This window comes from Oncorhynchus mykiss, unplaced genomic scaffold (genome assembly GCF_013265735.2).
Source record: "Oncorhynchus mykiss isolate Arlee unplaced genomic scaffold, USDA_OmykA_1.1 un_scaffold_186, whole genome shotgun sequence".
NCBI classification, from domain to species: Eukaryota; Metazoa; Chordata; class Actinopteri; order Salmoniformes; family Salmonidae; genus Oncorhynchus; species Oncorhynchus mykiss.
The window spans coordinates 549,520-559,504 of record NW_023493673.1 but is presented as its reverse complement, the minus strand read 5'-3'; positions in this window follow the sequence as shown (position 1 = coordinate 559,504).

Below are 9,985 nucleotides of genomic sequence, written 5' to 3'. Positions count from 1 at the left end.
CAAATCCACTCAGAGGGCGTAGGGCGCTAGGGGCCCGTCTGGGATTGGGTTGTTTCTCAACACCGATTCCTCCCACAGCACGTTAACAGGGACGTGAGGACGGCGATGGAGAGGACTTTGAGAGACACCGTCTGTCTGTACATTCCTTCCTCCTCCTTCCTCTATCTTTTTAATGGGGAAAATTAATTTCACACACAGCACCCCCCCAGACCTGGGTTCAAATACTATTTGAAATCTTTCAAACAAATCAAATGTATTTATAAAGCCCTTCTTACATCAGCTCATATCTCAAAGTGCTGTACAGAAACCCAGCCTAAAACCCCAAACAGCAAGCAATATAGAAGCACGGTGGCCAGGAAAAACTCCCTAGAAAGGCCAGAACTCTAGGATGAAACCTAGAGAGGAACCAGGCTCTGAGGGGTGGCCAGTCCTCTTCTGGCTGTGCCGGGTGGAGATTATAACAGAACATGGCCAAGATGTTCAAATGTTCATAAATGACCAGCAGGGTCAAATAATAATAATCACAGTAGTTGTCGAGGGTGCAACAGGTCAGCACCTCAGGAGTAAATGTCAGTTGGCTTTTCATAGCCGATCATTAAGAGTATCTCTCCCACTCCTGCTGTCTCTAGTGAGTTGAAAACAGCAGGTCTGGGACAGGTAGCATGTCTGGTGAACAGGTCAGGGTTCCATAGCCGCAGGCAGAACAGTTGAAAACTGGAGCAGCAGCACGGCCAGATGGAGTGGGGACAACAAGGATTCATCATGCCAGGTAGTCCTGGGGCATGGTCCTAGGGCTCAGATCCTCCGAGAGAAGAGAGAGAGAAAGAGAGAATTGGAAAGAGCACACTTAAATTCACACTGGACACCGGATAAGGCAGGAGAAATACTCCAGATATAACAGACTGACCCTAGCCCCCCGACACATAAACTACTGCAGCATAAATACTGGAGGCTGAGACAGGATGGGTCAGGAGACACTGTGGCCCCATCTGACGATAAACACTTTTATCGTTTGCTTTAGGCCTGGAGTGCTTTAGGCCTGCCTGGAGTGCCTGGAGTGCTTTAGGCCTGCCTGGAGTGCTTTAGGCCTGCCTGGAGTGTCTGGAGTGCTTTAGGCCTGCCTGGAGTGTCTGGAGTGCTTTAGGCCTGCCTGGAGTGCTTTAGGCCTGCCTGGAGTGCTTTAGGCCTGCCTGGAGTGCTTTAGGCCTGCCTGGAGTGCTTTAGGCCTGCCAGGAGTGCCTGGAGTGCTTTAGGCCTGCCTGGAGTGTCTGGAGTGCTTTAGGCCTGCCTGGAGTGTCTGGAGTGCTTTAGGCCTGCCTGGAGTGTCTGGAGTGCTTTAGGCCTGCCTGGAGTGCCTGGAGTGCTTTAGGCCTGCCAGGAGTGTCTGGAGTGCTTTAGGCCTGCCTGGAGTGCCTGGAGTGCTTTAGGCCTGCCAGGAGTGTCTGGAGTGCTTTAGGCCTGCCTGGAGTGTCTGGAGTGCTTTAGGCCTGCCTGGAGTGTCTGGAGTGCTTTAGGCCTGCCTGGAGTGTCTGGAGTGCTTTAGGCCTGCCTGGAGTGTCTGGAGTGCTTTAGGCCTGCTTGGAGTGTCTGGAGTGCTTTAGGCCTGGAGTGCTTTAGGCCTGCCTGGAGTGCTTTAGGCCTGGAGTGCTTTAGGCCTGCCAGGAGTGTCTGGAGTGCTTTAGGCCTGCCTGGATGATGGGACTATTATTCTGGTTAAACAGACAAGATCAGTCAAGCCCAGTTAAAATATTGAAATTATTTCAAATAGTGTTTGAACCCAGGTCTGACACACACACACACACACAGCCTATACAGAGTATATCAATGAACATGTCACACAATAACATTGAAATGAAATCTACTCTCCTCATTCGGCAGAGAGAAACTTAGTGATGTTGCTAATATGGCGTTTTTAATAATATAATATTGTTACTACAACGCGATGTAAGGTAAAAACATGGCACGTATTTCTATTGGAATAAACATGGTTGTTTTACATGTTCGTCTACCGTCTTCAGATATATGAATATAAACTCGGCAACAACAAACAAGAAACGTCCTCTCGCTGTCAACGGCGTTTATTTTCAGCAAACTTAACGTGTGAATGTTTGTACGAAAATAAGATTCAACAACTGAGACATAAACTGAACAAGTTGCACAGACATGTGACTTAACAGAAATTGAATAATGTGTCCCTGAACAAAGGGGGGGGGGGGTCAAAATCAAAAGTAACAGTCAGTATCAGTCAGTCAAAACCTAAAACAGATAATTGTTACGAGGATTTAATGTCAGGAATTGGGACAAACTGAGTTGAAATGTTTCCAGTTTAGGTGTATGTAAACTTCTGACTTCAACTGTATATATAACTATGGCACAGACACGTTCACTGTAGTGGACTACACAGACACGCTCACTGTAGTGGAGGATGGATGGAGGATGACAGGCCAGCGGAGGATGACAGGCCAGCGGGGAGATGACAGGCCAGTGGGGATGACGGGCCAGGGGGAGATGACAGGCCAGTGGGGATGACAGGGCAGGGGGAGATGACAGGCCAGGGGGAGATGACAGGCGAGTGGGGGATGACAGGCCAGGGGGAGATGACAGGCCAGGGGGAGATGACAGGCCAGTGGGGATGACAGGCCAGGGGGAGATGACAGGCCAGTGGGGATGACAGGCCAGTGGAGGATGACAGGCCAGCGGGGAGATGACAGGCCAGTGGAGGATGACAGGCCAGGGGGAGATGACAGGCCAGGGGGAGATGACAGGCCAGCGGGGAGATGACAGGCCAGCGGGGAGATGACAGGCCAGCGGGGAGATGACAGGCCAGCGGGGAGATGACAGGCCAGGGGGAGATGACAGGCCAGTGGAGGATGACAGGCCAGCGGAGGATGACAGGCCAGCGGGGAGATGACAGGCCAGTAAGGGATGACAGGCCAGGGGAGGATGACAGGCCAGCGGGGAGATGACAGGCCAGTGGGGATGACAGGCCAGTGGAGGATGACAGGCCAGGGGGAGATGACAGGCCAGGGGGAGATGACAGGCCAGCGGGGAGATGACAGGCCAGTGGAGGATGACAGGCCAGTGGAGGATGACAGGCCAGGGGGAGATGACAGGCCAGTGGAGGATGACAGGCCAGGGGGAGATGACAGGCCAGGGGGAGATGACAGGCCAGTGGGGAGATGACAGGCCAGCGGGGAGATGACAGGCCAGGGGGAGATGACAGGCCAGGGGGAGATGACAGGCCAGCGGGGAGATGACAGGCCAGGGGGAGATGACAGGCCAGGGGGAGATGACAGGCCAGGGGGAGATGACAGGCCAGTGGGGAGATGACAGGCCAGCGGGGAGATGACAGGCCAGGGGGAGATGACAGGCCAGGGGGAGATGACAGGCCAGTGGGGATGACAGGCCAGGGGGAGATGACAGGCCAGGGGGAGATGACAGGCCAGGGGGAGATGACAGGCCAGCGGGGAGATGACAGGCCAGGGGGGAAGTCCTCTTTTCCATGTTAAATGATGGGTTGCATCGTGGCAGTGCAGCCTAGAGACCTCCCTTCCTTTCTCCCTCCCTTCCTCTCTCCCTCCCTCCTGGGAAACAAAGGGGCTTTTTATCTGAAGAGCAGCAGTGACATGGGAGGAGAGGAGAGGGAAGGAGAAGCGAGGGGATGAGAGGACAGGGAGGGAGGAGAGGGCAGGCAGGCGGACGGCTGTGAATGTGGGCCATGTGTCAGGACTGCTGGTGCTGCTTCTCTCCGTTGCTCTCTAGTTCTGTAACTAAGTGACTCGGGAAAAAATACATTCATATTTTGGGTCCGTGGCCAGGAAACTCCCCAGACCTTAATCCCATTGAGAACTTGTGGTCAATCCTCAAGAGGCGGGTGGACAAACAAAAATCCACAAATTCTGACAAACTCCAAGCATTGATTATGCAAGAATGGGCTGCCATCAGTCAGGATGTGGCCCAGAAGTTAATTGACAGCATGCCAGGGCGGATTGCAGAGGTCTTGAAAAAGTAGGGTCAACTCTGCAAATATTGACTCTTTGCATCAACTTCATGTAATTGTCAATAAAAGCCTTTGACACTTATGAAATGCTTGTAATTATACTTCAGTATCCATAGAAACATCTGACAAAAATATCTAAAGACACTGAAGCAGCAAACTTTGTGGAAATTAATATTTGTGTCCTCAAAACTTTTGGCCACGACTGTGTCACCTGCCATGGCTTTGAGCCTCCGTTCTCCTTCCCTCGTAGTTTAGACCTGCTACCACAACGTCCTTCACTCCTTCCCTCGTAGTTCAGACCTGCTACCACAACGTCCTTCACTCCTTCCCTCGTTGTTCAGACCTGCTACCACAACGTCCTTCCCTCGTAGTTCAGACCTGCTACCACAACGTCCTTCCCTCGTAGTTCAGACCTGCTACCACAACGTCCTTCCCTCGTAGTTCAGACCTGCTACCACAACGTCCTTCCCTCGTAGTTCAGACCTGCTACCACAACGTCCTTCCCTCGTAGTTCAGACCTGCTACCACAACGTCCTTCCCTCCTTCCCTCGTAGTTCAGACCTGCTACCACAACGTCCTTCCCTCATTCTTGTCGTGAAATACACGAGTCTCAGCCTTTCTCGGTAAGTGGAACAACTCTCCTCCTCTAATAGGCCAAGCAGCTAACCACCCCACCGGTTGACACGCTACACACCGGGCATGTCACATACAACACAGAGTAATTGGAGACTTTAATTACCCTAAAAAGGGACGAATGGTATTTATTTAATGGATTGGATTATGTTATGTTGTCGCCTGAGAGGAATCTGTCCGCTTGCACAATGACCTTTTTTTAAAACTTGGCCTTGTCAGCGAGAGAGAGAGAGAGCTTGGCTTTTCTGTACAAGGAGGCTTGTTTTGGCTGAGTCGACCTCGTTGGGGTAGTGAGTTCAGAAGGAAACGAGTGGAGCCAACAGGGCCTTGTAAAGAGAGGACACACACACACACCCTCTCCGACCTCCACAGCCTTTAATCTGACTAGTGACAGAAATGAAATGAGTCTGTGTTATTGGGTTAGGACAACAGGAGGGACTGTTCTGGGGTCAGATGGGACTGTTATGGGGTCTGATGGGACTACAGGAGGGACTGTTCTGGGGTCAGATGGGACGTGTTGTGTCCCTGTACAGGGTTGGTACCTCTAACCAGCTCAGACAGAAACATGTTCATTAAATTTTAATTTGCTGTTGTTGCTCTTCCACTTTCTTGATCACCCACAGCACCGTTCTCAACCTGACACACACACACAGCACCGTTCTCAACCTGACACACACACACAGCACCGTTCTCCTCAACCTGACACACTCACACAGCACCGTTCTCCTCAACCTGACACACTCACACAGCACCGTTCTCCTCAACCTAACACACTCACACAGCACCGTTCTCAACCTGACACACACACACAGCACCGTTCTCAACCTGACACACACACACAGCACCGTTCTCCTCAACCTGACACACTCACACAGCACCGTTCTCAACCTGACACACTCACACAGCACCGTTCTCAACCTGACACACTCACACAGCACCGTTCTCAACCTGACACACACACACAGCACCGTTCTCAACCTGACACACACACACAGCACCGTTCTCCTCAACCTGACACACTCACACAGCACCGTTCTCCTCAACCTAACACACTCACACAGCACCGTTCTCAACCTGACACACACACACAGCACCGTTCTCAACCTGACACACACACACAGCACCGTTCTCCTCAACCTGACACACTCACACAGCACCGTTCTCAACCTGACACACTCACACAGCACCGTTCTCAACCTGACACACACACACAGCACCGTTCTCAACCTGACACACACACACAGCACCGTTCTCCTCAACCTGACACACTCACACAGCACCGTTCTCCTCAACCTGACACACTCACACAGCACCGTTCTCCTCAACCTAACACACTCACACAGCACCGTTCTCAACCTGACACACACACACAGCACCGTTCTCAACCTGACACACACACACAGCACCGTTCTCCTCAACCTGACACACTCACACAGCACCGTTCTCAACCTGACACACTCACACAGCACCGTTCTCAACCTGACACACTCACACAGCACCGTTCTCAACCTGACACACACACACAGCACCGTTCTCAACCTGACACACTCACACAGCACCGTTCTCCTCAACCTAACACACTCACACAGCACCGTTCTCAACCTGACACACTCACACAGCACCGTTCTCCTCAACCTGACACACTCACACAGCACCGTTCTCCTCAACCTGACACACACACACCGCACCGTTCTGAACCTGACACACACACACAGCACCGTTCTCAACCTGACACACTCACACAGCACCGTTCTCAACCTGACACACTCACACAGCACCGTTCTCCTCAACCTGACACACTCACACAGCACCGTTCTCCTCAACCTGACACACTCACACAGCACCGTTCTCCTCAACCTGACACACTCACACAGCACCGTTCTCAACCTGACACACACACACAGCACCGTTCTCAACCTGACACACTCACACAGCACCGTTCTCCTCAACCTGACACACTCACACAGCACCGTTCTCCTCAACCTGACACACACACACAGCACCGTTCTCAACCTGACACACTCACACAGCACCGTTCTCCTCAACCTGACACACTCACACAGCACCGTTCTCCTCAACCTGACACACTCACACAGCACGATTCTCCTCAACCTGACACACACACACAGCACCGTTCTCCTCAACCTGACACACTCACACAGCACCGTTCTCCTCAACCTGACACACTCACACAGCACCGTTCTCAACCTGACACACTCACACAGCACCGTTCTCCTCAACCTGACACACTCACACAGCACCGTTCTCCTCAACCTGACACACTCACACAGCACCGTTCTCCTCAACCTGACACACTCACACAGCACCGTTCTCAACCTGACACACACACACAGCACCGTTCTCCTCAACCTGACACACTCACACAGCACCGTTCTCCTCAACCTGACACACACACACAGCACCGTTCTCCTCAACCTGACACACTCACACAGCACCGTTCTCAACCTGACCCACTCACACAGCACCGTTCTCCTCAACCTGACACACTCACACAGCACCGTTCTCCTCAACCTGACACACTCACACAGCACCGTTCTCCTCTACCTGACACACTCACACAGCACCGTTCTCCTCAACCTGACACACTCACACAGCACCGTTCTCCTCAACCTGACACACTCACACAGCACCGTTCTCCTCAACCTGACACACTCACACAGCACCGTTCTCAACCTGACACACTCACACAGCACCGTTCTCAACCTGACACACTCACACAGCACCGTTCTCCTCAACCTGACACACTCACACAGCACCGTTCTCCTCAACCTGACACACTCACACAGCACCGTTCTCCTCAACCTGACACACTCACACAGCACCGTTCTCCTCAACCTGACACACTCACACAGCACCGTTCTCCTCAACCTGACACACTCACACAGCACCGTTCTCAACCTGACACACTCACACAGCACCGTTCTCAACCTGACACACTCACACAGCACCGTTCTCCTCAACCTGACACACTCACACAGCACCGTTCTCCTCAACCTGACACACTCACACAGCACCGTTCTCCTCAACCTGACACACTCACACAGCACCGTTCTCCTCAACCTGACACACTCACACAGCACCGTTCTCCTCAACCTGACACACTCACACAGCACCGTTCTCCTCAACCTGACACACTCACACAGCACCGTTCTCCTCAACCTGACACACTCACACAGCACCGTTCTCAACCTGACACACTCACACAGCACCGTTCTCAACCTGACACACTCACACAGCACCGTTCTCCTCAACCTGACACACTCACACAGCACCGTTCTCCTCAACCTGACACACTCACACAGCACCGTTCTCCTCAACCTGACACACTCACACAGCACCGTTCTCCTCAACCTGACACACTCACACAGCACCGTTCTCCTCAACCTGACACACTCACACAGCACCGTCCTCAACCTGACACACTCACACAGCACCGTTCTCCTCAACCTGACACACTCACACAGCACCGCTAGGCAGCTTGTTTCTGTATCTTATACTCTCACACACAAATGTAAGACATTTGAAGCTTAAAGCATTTCCTGGTTGGTCTCACAAAGTAGACAGACAGACAGGTAGGCAGACATACAGACAGGCAGGCAGGCAGGCAGGCATACAGACATGCAGACAGGCAGACAGACAGGCAGGCAGGCAGGCATATAGACAGACAGGCAGGCATATAGACAGACAGGCATACAGACAGGCATACAGACAGGCAGGCAAATAGACAAGCATACAGACAGACAGGCATATAGACAGGCAGGCATATAGACAGGCAGGCATACAGACAGACAGGCATATAGGCAGGCAGACAGACAGACAGGCAGGCATATAGACAGACAGGCATACAGACAGGCAGGCAGACAGACAGGCAGGCAGGCAGGCAGGCATACAGACAGGCAGGCAGACAAACATACAGACAGGCAGGCAGACAGACAGGCAGGCATATAGACAGACAGGCATACAGACAGGCAGGCAGACAGACAGACAGGCAGGCAGACATACATACAGACAGGCAGGCAGACAGACGGGCAGGTAGGCATATAGACAGGCAGGCATACAGACAGGCAGGCATATAGACAGACAGACAGGCAGGCAGGCAGGCAGACAGGCAGGCAGGCAGACAGACAGGCAGGCAGGCATATAGACAGGCAGGCAGGCAGGCAGACAGGCAGGCAGACAGACAGGCACACCACAAACAAACAGAATTTGAGTCTGAAAGCAACAGGTCCTGTTAGGTTTCTCTCTTACTTCCAGGGGAGCTGTGCCTAAGTAACACATATATATACACACACACACACACACACACACACACACACACACACACACACATACACACACACACACCACAGAGCTGAGCTGTGCCTCCAGGCTAGTACTACCCTCTACCTCCAGAGGCAGTTCATGTGGTTGAATCTGAACACTCCCTTGGTCTCAGCTAAAGCCACATAACATTTCCACTTGAACAAATGCAACACTAAAGGCTTGGTCTCGTGAAACTTCACTCCAGGGTGTGGCTTGTTTCCTAGGTTACCGGGGATATATGGTGTGTAAACACACACTTTACATTGCCTGATGTCTCCTGTCAGTCGTTGCCATTTATGTAGGTGGCATAGTAGCTAAGACGTTGAACCATCCACGTTATTAAATACCTAGAGGGGATATGTGTGTTAAACACTCAATGTGGGGGTGGAAATGGCAGCCATTTTGGTCAGGGAGGAATCCAAACCAGTCTAATTGGAATGAATGGCGGTAGAGGCATTTCCTGATTTTACTTATACAGGAAAGTAAAAATAAGTTATGTGATGTATCAGAAATTGTGTTATAGAATTATAGTCAACCTAAAATATTGTAATTTAAATATAGTTTTACCATTTTTATTACAATTTTCTGTTAACAGACCATAGATGTCTCGGTTTAATATTTCTTCTTGGAAAGCTGTGAGTGATATTCTATGATACTATATCAGTCAGTAGCTGTTGCATTTCCAACGTGTCTGTCCTATCAACTGTCTGTCCTATCAACTGTCTGTCTATCAACTGTCTGTCCTATCAACCGATGTCTGTCCTATCAACTGATGTCTGTCCTATCAACTGATGTCTGTCCTATCAACTGTCTGTCCTATCAACTGTCTGTCCTATCAACTGTCTGTCCTATCAACTGTCTGTCCTATCAACCGATGTCTGTCCTATCAACTGTCTGTCCTATCAACTGTCTGTCCTATCAACTGTCTGTCCTATCAACGGATGTCTGTCCTATCAACAGATGTCTGTCCTATCAACTGTCTGTCCTATCAACCGATGTCTGTCCTATCAACAGATGTCTGTCCTATCA